Source organism: Vulpes lagopus, chromosome 2, assembly GCF_018345385.1.
Source record: "Vulpes lagopus strain Blue_001 chromosome 2, ASM1834538v1, whole genome shotgun sequence".
NCBI classification, from domain to species: Eukaryota; Metazoa; Chordata; class Mammalia; order Carnivora; family Canidae; genus Vulpes; species Vulpes lagopus.
In genome coordinates, this window is record NC_054825.1 from 159,668,959 (window position 1) to 159,681,352 (window position 12,394).

Here is a 12,394-nt window from a genome sequence, read left to right on the forward strand (position 1 = left end):
TCAAGATCCATGTTACAGGTGAGGTTATCCAAATGACTGACTCATGAACAGGACTCATCAGAAAATTTCCATTGGATCCACAAGAATTCTAAACCTCCAACTGGAGGAGTTAAAATGGGGAAGGGCTGACATCCAGTGTTGTCACTAATGTGGAGCTGGAGCAACCATGCCTTGCTTGTGGGAGCGTAAAACAATATGGCCATTTTGTACAATACCCTGGCAGCAAATCCTAGAGCTACATGTGCATAGATCCTGCAATTGCCCTCCCAGGCACATGTCCGAAAGACACGAACAAGAATGTTTACAGTAAAAAAAAAAAAAAAAAAAAAAAAAAAAAAGTTTACAGCAACTCTAGCTGGTAATAATCAAACACTTGGAAGAAGCCAAACATCCACTGATGTCGGAATGTCTTACATCCATACAGTGGTATTCTTTAGAGCAATAAATAAAAACAACTGACAAATGCAACAGCATGAATCAACCTCACATTACGTGGAGAAGAGATCAGATCACAAAAGGTACACACTGCATAATATCTTTATATGAGGCTCAGAAATTAATCCACCATGATAAAGTTTAGAATAGCTGTTAACTCTGGGGGAGCTTGGGAGGGACACAGGGAGGCATTCTAGGGTACTGGAAATATTCAGGGTTGTATGGGGGCAGGGTGCATTACAGTATATGTAAAAGGCATTATGCTGCTATAAACGCAAATAAAATCAAAAGTTAACATTATTAATTCTCACTCATGTAAAAGAGGGAAAGGACTTTCCTCATTTTTAAATTTCAGTCTTATTGAGGTATAATTTACAGAACTGTAAGATATTCAAGGTGTATACTGTAGTGACTAATAATGTATACGTTGTGAAGGATTCTCCCCATCAAGTGAATTCACACATCCATCTTGCTTATATTTTGTACATGTGAAAACATTCAAGTTTTACTCAGCAAATTTCAATTATACAATATGTTATCAAGCACAGTCATCATGTTTTACATTAAATCCTCAGACCTTATTCATCTTACAGCTGAAAGTTGAAGCCTTTACTATCTCCTTGCATTGTTTCCCATCCTCCAATCCCCTGCCACATGATGAGCCTGGAAGACATTTTGCTAAGTGGAATAAGCTAGACAAATACCGCATGGCATCACTTATCTGTGTAATCTTAAACTTAAAAATAAGTCAAAAATAATAGAAACAGGAAGTAGACAAGTGATTGCCCCTTCCTTTCCTTAGGGCATCTCTTTAACAAATCTGTCATTGTAAATTCTTTCTCTACCTCTTCGAGATGCATGGAAAGGTCTTAAAAGTCTAACTTGCCTCTTGCTGGCATTATCCCCTCTGAGCTGTAAATGCCAAGGAAGATAGCACCCCTATCCTTTGGTCTCTGGGACACTTTAATTTAGGTCCTGGTTCCAAGATGTGATTACCTGCCTGTCCTAGAGAAGCTACACATTCTGTTACTGGTGAAAGACCATTAACTCACACAAACGGCCACCCCAATTACCAGGTACATTTAGGACGAAACACATGTATCAAATGTTGTCAACTCTTGTGCAAGTCCTCATACTTAAAGACTAGTTATTGTTTTTTTTTAATTTTTTAAATTTATTTATGATAGTCACAGAGAGAGAGAGAGAGAGAGAGAGAGAGAGACAGAGACATAGCCAGAGGAAGAAGCAGGCTCCATGCACCGGGAGCCCGACGCGGGATTCGATCCCGGGTCTCCAGGATCGCGCCCTGGGCCAAAGGCAGGCGCCAAACCGCTGTGCCACCCAGGGATCCCCAAGACTAGTTATTGTTTATCTTGAAAACATGTATGTAACTGGCTGTATCTGCCTGGCTTTATGAAAAGGGCAAAATTTCTATCTGCCTTTGTGTTCTCTTTAGTGAATTGCCTGTGACACACTTTGCAGTCTGACTTAATGCTTATAAATAATAAAACTTTTTTCTCTTTTAATTTTGTGCAGTTTTCTGGGTTGGCAGGAGCTTTTAATTGTTTCCCCTAATGCTGTATACTCGTGATGTCTGTGCTTTACCTTTGATGAGTAATTGGTGAAGTTAAGGGTCGAATCACTAAATCGTACACCTGAAACTAGTATTACACTGTGTGTTAACTGGAATTTAAATAAAAACCTTTATTTTTTTTTTTATTTATTTATGATAGTCATAGAGAGAGAGAGAGAGGCAGAGACACAGGCGGAGGGAGAAGCAGGCTCCATGCACCGGGAGCCCGATGTGGGATTCGATCCCGGGTCTCCAGGATCGCGCCCTGGGCCAAAGGCAGGCGCCAAACCACTGCGCCACCCAGGGATCCCAAATAAAAACCTTTAAAAAGTCTGTGCTTTATCCACATTACATTTCAATAAAGAACCAAAGAAACGCAAGATTGCAAGAAGTTTAAGATCATTGTGTGTAACTGAAGAACCACACAATAAGTCAGGAATAGCTTTGTGCATCTGAGCTTCTCCTCTGCCTTGCAGAATTACTTAATTACCAGGCTGTACCATGTACAGGTTGCCAAGATTCCCACAATTTCATATCTACACAGACGGAAAGTTTGTAACGTTCAACCTAATATTTGAGTGCCTACTTATGCCAGTTCCAGGAGGCAAAATAAAAGCCCTGGTGCAAGCTCTCTAGTCTACAAAGGAAAACACTAAGATTTTGTCCTGCTCACCATTTTATTCCAACAGTGCCCAATGCACTACAGGCACCCAAATATTTGTTGAACAATGGTTAACACAAGGGGGAAAATATTCAACCTAACTTAGCTTGAATAGTCAAGAAAAGTAGGCAGTTTCTCTATAATGCAGCCATTCCACTCCTGGCTATCCACCCCACAGACATGAAGACAGATGCTCAAACACTTGTACACATGTTCGTAGCAGCACTACTCACAATACTCAGAAGGGGGAAACAACTGTCTATCGACATGTAATGAATGAAATGTGGTATATTCATTCAATGGAATATTATTCAATCAAAAAAAAAGAAGGTATCACGGGCAGCCCGGGTTGTTCAGCAGTTTAGCGCCGCCTTCAGCCCAGGGCGGGATCCTGGGGACCTGGGATGTAGTCCAACATTGGGCTCCCTGCATGGAGCCTGCTTCTCTCTGCCTCTCTATGTATGTGTGTCTCTCATGAATAAGTAAATAAAATCTTAAAAAAAAAATAAAAAGAAGGTATCAGGTTCAGATACACGCTACCATGTGAATGAACCTCAACAAACATTATGTTCAATGAAAGAAGTCAGACATTAAAAGACTACACGTTGGGATGCCTGGGTAGTTCAGAGTTTGAGCATCTGCCTTTGGCTCAGGGTGTGATTCCCCAGTCTGCAGATCAAGTCCCCGCATCGGGCTCCGTGCAGGGAGCCGGCTTCTCCTTCTGCCTGTCTCTCTAGGTCTATCATGAAAAAAATAAGTAAAATCTTAAAAAAAAAAAAAAAAAAAAAAGACATTATATGCTTCCATTTTTACAAAATACACAGAATAGGTAAATCCATACAGACAAAGCAGAGGGCCTGGGACTGCAGGATAGGAAAACATGGGGTGACTGCCTAGTGGGTTCACATTCCATTTGGGAGTGATGAACATGTTTAGGGCACCAAGGGGGATGGTTGTACAATGGTGAATGTACTAAATACCACAGAAATGAACACATTAAAATGGTTAATTGAAAAAATAAAAATAAATAAAAAATAAAATAAAATAAAATAAAATGGTTAATTGTAGTGTGAATTTCAGTTCAATTAGAAAAAAAAAACTACGAGAAAAGTTTGATAAAAAGCATTTTGGATAAGACATTTAAGATGTATTAGTGGAAAAGTGGAGGGTGTGTGGAATAAGGAGGGGGTTCTAAGGCTGAAGAAATGCCCCTGGAGTAACAACGTGCCAACAAAAGGGCATGCAAACTACACTTGAATTTATTGAATTTAAAGGAATTTAAATTCACATGCATATTAAGATCACATGAGCAACTTTAAAAAGACAAGGTCTTTTTAAGGTCTGTTCTGCCCCCACAACCTCAGGAATGCAGATGAAATGGGTCAGGAATGGGGCCCTACTGACAATATTCTCAGATGTTCCCCACATGAACCAAAGATGCTGCCAGGCCTAAGGGAAGGGCTCTTTGTTGTTCAAATATCTGCTCCCTGAACACAGGGAGCTGGAATCAAAAAGAACACTAGAAATGGAGAAGCCACTTGATCTACTCGTCCTCAGTGGTTCATTCCCCAGATGCGAAAAAAGAAAACCATTAGGAATTTCTAAGTCTGTCTCTACCCTGTGAAAGACCCTTGGAACACCCTGAGCAGCAAACCTCAAGGACCCTCAGCTCTGCTCAAAGTTCACTGTCATCCCCTCAACCAGAGGACAACCCCTGGGATGTGCAGTGTCCCTAAGATCAGTGATCAGGAGGAAGGAGAGGAGACAAGAGATCTACACACACACATGCCTTTTGTCATTTAAAAAGCAGGCACCTATTTTTACAAGAAAACCAGTAAAATGTCGATAGTACTAGATAATCAGGTTCCTGATAACCCAAGGACCAATAGCTTTCAACCTCCCACTTAGAACCCGGGAGAGAATTCTGGGCAAGAATAAAGACAGAAGGTAGTGGCAGCAGATACTAGACTAGCATTGCCAGATGCAGTAAGTCCCCTGTATAAAAATACAGGACACATATTTAAATCCAAGTCTGAATTGCAGGTAAGTGAGGAAGAATACTTGGGACATACTTAAACAGAAAAAAACTTATGTGTTGTTTATCTCCAACATTAATTCCAACTGATGCTGATGGCAGTTGAATTTTCAGTTGAAATATTTTCACAAATATTTGGGATATACGTACAGTAAAAAAAATTGTTGATCTGAAATTCCAGATACTGCCAATTCCAATTAAGTTTGAGAACAAATGCCTTCTGGAACATAGACAAAAATAAAATTTGTTTAGCTGAAATTCTAATTTAACTGGACATCTTGTGTTTTCTCTGGCAAACCTATGCAGGACTCATGATCTGTGCTCCCATCCCCTCCCAGAAATAAGGAAGTCATAAATACCTGATTTGTCCCCTTATTAAAATAGTTACTCTTGTCCTAGAAAAGGGAGATTCAAGACTGTACTTAAATTCATGAGGTTCACCCTAAATGTGAATTAAAAAACAACAACAACAACATTGAGGAGCACCTGGGTGGCTCAGTAATTGAGTGTCTGCCTTTGGCTCAGAAGGGTGTGATCCCAGGGTCCTGGGATCGAGTCCCACATCGAGCTCCCTGCAGGAAGCCTGCTTCTCCCTCTCTCTCTGGGTCTCTTATGAATAAATAAAATCTTAAAAAAACAAACATTGAAGTGAATGTCACAAAGACATTTGAGAGATGGTGGGGGATGGGAGGAAGAATAAGCAGGAAAGAAAAAAAAAAACAATGCTCAGTTACATCTATTGTGGCCATTGAACAATCACAGTAATTAAGGTCTGCTGCATTAATCACAACAGCCAATAAATATCTTGGAACCAAAATATCAGTGAATGAAGTGTGAGATAAATATATAGATCTATATCTATACACACACACACACACACACACACACACTGCAGTGTTACTCAGACTTAATAAATAAAAGGAAATCCTGCTATTTGTGAACCTGGAGAACCTTCCACTAAGTGAAATAAACTAGACACAGAAAGACAAATACTGTGTGACCTCACTTATACATGGAATCCGAACTCAGTAGCAGAGAGTAGATTGGCGGTTTCCAGGGACTAGGGGAGGGAGAAGGAAGGGTTGATGGTTGAAGGATACAAAGCTACAGTCATGCTGGATGAAGAAATTCTGGAGAGCTTATGTGCAGCCTAGCACCTATGGCTAACAATACTGTATTTTATGATTACAATATGCTAAGAGAGTAGATCTTTTGTTAAGCCTTCTTATCACAAAAATAAGAGGGTGGGAGGAAGCTTTGGGCAATGATGGATAGGTTTATGGCTTTGACAGTGGTAATCATTTTACAGGTGTATACCTGTACCCAAACGCATTGAATTCTACACATTAAACAAGTATTTATGCATCAAAAAGTGCCAATATACAGAACAGTGATCACAAATCCAAACAAAAAAAGTATCAAAAAAAGTAAAAAGGTTATTTGAGAAATCTCTCGTTCAATTTTGTCAATCTTATAAATGAACCCCCAAATATCTCGAAGCTTATACACATTTATGACAAAAACAAAAAACAAAAAACAAAGACAGATCTACTGGTATTCCCCTCAGAGCTTGGACAGCCAGCACACTGGTCATCTTAAGCCCCAGGGAGCACTGGAGGAAACAGAAGAAGCTTGAGGCTACTGGTCTGTGGATTTGCCTCTCCCAAAAGGACATCCTTCAGAATGTTATTAAAACCCATCCCAGCAGCCCAAATTCACAGGACTAGCACTGAATGTAGCTGGAAGGAAAAGAGGGAGAAGAGAATGCTGGGAAGGAATTGGGAGCTCCTGGGGAAAGCGTATGAGGTATTAATAGGCAGGAGAAAGATCAGCAGGAAATCGGAGCTTTGATCAGCAAACTATCATCAAACACCTACCAGGAGCCAGGGGGACATGCTGCTGTGAATGAGCAGATTACCCGAGTTTACAAACTCACCATGAAGATGCATGTTTGCAAAGTCTTTGTGTAACTTGTCCACTTCTCCACTAACTCTATTAAACACATACCATCTGCTGTTGTAGGTATAGTCGGTTCTCATTCACAGTCCTTGTGTTCTATAAAGTCACCAAGAACACTGAATTAGCAAATACTAAAGCATTGCTCCTGTAGCAAATACAGGTTTAGCATCCTGTAAGCCTCTAGTCAGGGATGATGATTACCATGTAAGCCTTTGTCAACCCATCAATATGTAGCCTTCTTCGCTTGGGTGTCTATTTAGGACACCTTATTCAACACCTACCGTTGGTTGATTTATGCTGACCTCATGGCCCACAATACTATTCCTCATGCCTGAAGGAAAACCACCTAACACAGGTGTTTCTCTGTAGGGTACACAGCAGAGCCATCTTGAGCTGAAGAATACCAGACAGCACTTTGGCACTACACACAGAGGTTATAATAAATAGTACCGTCATCCCAAAAGAAAAGCACAAAAATGCAAAAGACATGGCACCAAACAGACCTGCTAAAAGGACATCTACATTGGGGAATAAAAGCTGAAACAAAAAGGCAGAGCACTGGCTTGTCCAACTCCAGCTTGGAGCATTTCTCAAATCTTTCACCGTTCTGTGCATGTCCAAGAATGACGAGGGAAGCGAGACAGGTATTGATTTAGGGGAGGAGGATTACAAATACACTTTAGCGAGTAGGTGAATTCACAGATACAGAATCCATGAATAATGAGGACTGACTGTAATTAGTATTACAGTGTACTGAGTCTTAAACAGGATCCTACAGGGTGCCATGAGATCACACAGCCAGTAGAACAAGCAAGCGAGAGAAAAGGGAATGCTCAGTTACATCTATTGTAGTATCATATCTACTGAAGCCTCCATCCTTCAAAGGAGGCTTGGAGAATATATCAGATTGAAGCAAGGAGAATGGAAGATAAGGGGCAGTGGTCAGTGAAAACCACAGAGTGAAAGCCCCAGAAGGGAGAAGATAAAAGGATGCAGGAACCCAGTGGGAAGTTCTCCAGGAAAACGAAAAGCTGGACACAGGTGCAGCAAATTCCTGGCGCTAAAAAAGAAAGTGCCAGCAGCAAAATACAAATCAAAACCACAATGAGATACCACCTCACACCAGTGAGAATGATGAAAATTAACAAGATAGGAAACAAATGTTGGAGAGGATGTGGAGGAAGGAGAACCCTCTTGCATTGTTGGTGGGAATGTGAACTGGTGCAGCCACTCTGGAAAACTATGTGGAGGTTCCTCAAAGAGTTAAAAATAGATCTGCCCTATGACCCAGCAATTGCACTGCTGGGGATTTACCCCAAAGATACAGATGCAGTGAAAATACGAGTCACCTACACTCCAATGTTTATAGCAGCAATGTCCACAATAGTCAAACTGTGGAAGGAGCCTCGGTGTCCATCGAAAGATGAATGGATAAAGAAGATGTGGTCTATGTATACAATGGAATATTACTCAGCCATTAGAAATGACAAATACCCACCATTTGCTTCAACGTGGATAGAACTGGAGGGTATTATGCTAAGTGAAATAAATCAATCGGGGAAGGACAAACATTATATGATTTCATTCATTTGGGGAATATAAAAAATAGTGAAAGGGAATAAAGGGGAAAGGAGAGGAAAGGAGTGGGAAAGATCAGAGAGGGAGACAGAACATGAGAGACACCTAACTCTGGGAAACAAACAAGGAGTGGTGGAAAGGAGGTGGACGGGGGGACGGGGGGACTGGGTGACCGGCACTGAGGGAGGCACTTGACAGGATGAGCACTGGGTGCTATGCTATATGTTGGCAAATTGCACTCCAATTAAAAAAATATACCAAAAAAAGGACAAACATTATATGTTTTCATTCATACGGGGAATATAAAAAATAGTGAAAGGGAATAAAGGGGAAAGGAGAGAAAATGAGTGGGAAATATCAGAGAGGGTAACAGAACATGAGAAACACCTAATTCTGGGAAATGAACAAGGGGTGGTGGAAAGGGAGGTGGGCGGGGTGACTGGGTGACCGGGTGACCGGCACTGAGGGGGCCACTTGACGGGATGAGCACTGGGTGTTATACTATATGTTGGCAAATCGGACGAACCGCAATAAAAACGAAAAGAAAAACAAATTAACTATATTTTTAAGGAAAAAGAAAAAAAAAGTGCCAGCAACAAACTCTACCCAGCTCCTGGTAAACCACCATTCTCATTCTAGTATCTGCTTCTGTAAATTTGATCTTTTAGATACTTCTTAGAAGTGGAAGCATGCAGCGTTTGTCTTTCTAGGAGGGGGAGAGACACTAGAGAAGGAAAATTTTGGAGCCACAGAGAGAAGAGACATCACTTACCAATCAGACTCCTAAGCTCATGCAACTTCCCAGGTGCTCGGATTCAGGGAACCTCCAAGAAGTAGCCAGCTGCACCTCCTCCGCAGCCTGTGATAGGTCCTCAGGCCCCTCCTCAGCCTATCAGGTCTCTCTCCAAGCTCCTAGATTATGGCTCACTTCTGACTCCTTCTAGCTAGGTTGAGAAGCCACCCAGGACCCAGCTGCCACACATAATCTGACAACTTCTCCAGGTGTAAATCATCACTAGTTGGGAAAGGGGAGGCACAGGTGGGTTTCTAATTAAAACTCATGCTGTCTTGGGGCACCTGGGTGGCTCAGTGGTTGAGCATCTACCTTTGGGTCAGGTTGTGATCTTTGGGTCCTGGGATCAAGTCCCACATTAGGCTCCCTTTGGGGATCCTGATTCTCCCTCTGCCTATGTCTCTGCCTCTCTCTGTGTGTCTCTCATGAATAAATAAATAAAATATTTTTTAAAGTGCTATCCTGACATGAAGGGAGTCTTCCGCTCTAGCCAAAGGTCATTAATGTACCTCTTCTACCACCTGAGAGATCATGTAGCACAGTGAAAGATAAGAGGAATAAAGAGCCCGGGAGGGCCTAAAATAAAACCACAGACAGAACCACATCTAGTGGTCACTTCTCCCAATGCCAAGAAAACCACCTATGACACCATTCCATCACACATGTGAAGACTTTTCCGCTGAAGTCAGGAACACGATGGGACAGTTTTAAGCCACTGCTACTTAAGTGTCTGTGGTATTAGCAAATTGAATCAGTGATTTTAACCAACCATTTTAAATTTAAATTAGCAATTTTAAATTGGAAATTAGGAAGCACTTGTAGAAAGGTATAAGAATTGGAGAGGAACAGGTAAAACCATATGTACAGATAACTTTATTGCATATCAGAACACTTGAAAGACTCAATGGAAAAAACTACTTCCAACATATATATTTACGTCATTTTCCTACATGCTGTGTCTCTGGGTCTGTGACAGGATCTGTTGTTTTCGGACCCAAACTGGGTCCTGGAGAAACTGAGACTCCCCTTTTATTTGGTAATATTACACTCCAGGTAGAGGAGATGGAAAATGTACAACGTCATCCAATAAATTGCTCTAGATGTCTTCAAATGGGAGGTAACATGCTGGGACTGTTTACATGCCCTCTGTGAGTTTGGGAAGCTCTCCAAAACCATAATTTTCTAAAGTTGCATATTCTTCTGAGTCTAAGAGGTAGGGGGGCATTTCCTTCTCAGATTGAAAGCACCTTCAGGGAACAAGTCTTGTAGCCTAATACCTTGGACCTGGGATGCTAAATGCTTTCAAACCTGTATGTTGCAGGAGGATGATAGGATGATCATGTACTAGCCCCAGCCAATGGGAGGGAAGATGTTAACTGCCCTGATCACCAGAGCCTATTAGCTTTGGGGGCAAGGCAAACCAAGTGCTTTTCTTTCTGTTTTGGGAGATATACTTGACAGGAAGGAGCCAGGAGCCAAGGAGCCTAATTCCCTTGGGGTGAGTGTTGTGTTTTTTTCTCTCCTGCCCTTACCTTCTGCATCATTTCACTTTCTACAAGGACACACTCAAATTCACCAAGTCCTGTTGGCCCATATCTAAAATGCAAAGCAAAGCTAGAGACTCACCTTTAAAAATGATCAGCTCTGTCATTGATAAAATCCTTGCTAATCTCTGAAGCCCAGCCTTCCTGACCCTCAAGTCCCCTCAATCTTTTTTTCCCAGCTCTCAGCATCTGAGGGCCAAGAGACTGTCAGAGCTAGCACAATCCTGAGACCTGAGAGAAATATCAGAGGGTGTCCAGGGGCTCCAAGGTCTACAGTGGCCATTAGCTGATAAGATTTTAAAAAATCATTCTTGTGACATTTAAAAAACAAAGCAGATAAACCTAGGGGAAGGGAAGGAAAAATAAAATAAGACAAAATCAGAGAGACAAACCGTAAAAGGCTCAACTCTAGGAAACAAACTGAGGGTTGATGGAGGGGAGGTGGATGGGGGATGGGGTAACTGGATGATGGGCGTTAAGGAGGACCCTTGGAATGAGCACTGGGTCTTATATGCAACTGAATCACTAAATTCTACCTCAAACTAATAATATGCTATATATTTATTTTAAGTTTTAAAAGTTAAAAAATCAAGAAAGCTCTCATGAAGGAGAAAGATTGAGGCAGAGTAGTACAGGAGACAGCTACAATTAAGAAATGCTATGACGCCACTTCACTCCAAGTATTCCTTTTTGATGCAGATAATTATCAGTTCAGCCACGTGGCTCAGCACACAGGGCTAGGAATGAGACATGGCTCCAACTGCTGGTCTGTGTCACAGCTTTGGCTGAATTTAGTTAACCTACATAAACTTCACTTTTCTCCTTTGTAAAATGGAGGAGTAAGGATCTATGTGATGTACTATAGTCACCATGCTGTGTGTTAGATTCCCCAGAACTTCTTAATCTTTAAAAAAAAAGATTTTATTTATTCACAAGAGACGCAGAGAGAGAGAGAGGCAGGCTCCCTCTGGGGAGCCTTATGCGGGACTCAGTCTCAGGACCCTGGGATCACGACCTGAGCCAAAGGCAGATGCTCAGCCACTGAGCCACCCAGGTGCCTCAGAATTTATTCATCTTATAACTGAAAATTGGTACCCTTTGACCAAAATCTCCCCATTTCCCATAACCCCAACCCCAGGTAACTCCCATTCTACTCTATGCTTTTATGAGTCCAACACTTTAGATTCCACAGATAAGTGAGATCCTACAATTTTTACCTTTCTGTATCTGGTTCATCTGTATTGTTGCAAATGGCAGGACTTCCTTCTTTTTAATGGCTGAATGATAATCCATTGTATATATACCACATTTTCTTCATTCATCCATTGATGGGCACTTAGATTGTTTCCAGATCTTGGCAATTGTCAATAATGCTGCAATGAATTTGGAGATACAGATATATCTACAAGACACTGATTTCATTTCTTTTGGATGTGTACCCAGAAGTGGGATTGCTGGATCAGAAAGTAGTTCTATTTTTAATTTTTCGAGGAAACTCCATACTGTTCTTTATACTGGCTGTACCAATTTACATTTCCAACAACAGTGCACCAGGGTTCCCTTTTCTCTACATTGTTGCCAACATGTGTTGTCCTTTTGTCTTTCTGATGATAGTCATCTTAACAGGTGTGAGATAACGTCTCATAGTATTGTTAACATTTCCTAGTGAGTAGTGATGTTGAGCATCTTCACATATCTTTTGGTCATTTGTACATCTTCTTTGGGAAAATGTCTTCTTAGGGCCTTTGCTCATCTTTTAAAGAAAAAAAGATTTTATTTATTTATTCATGGGAGACACAGAGAGATAGGCAGAGGG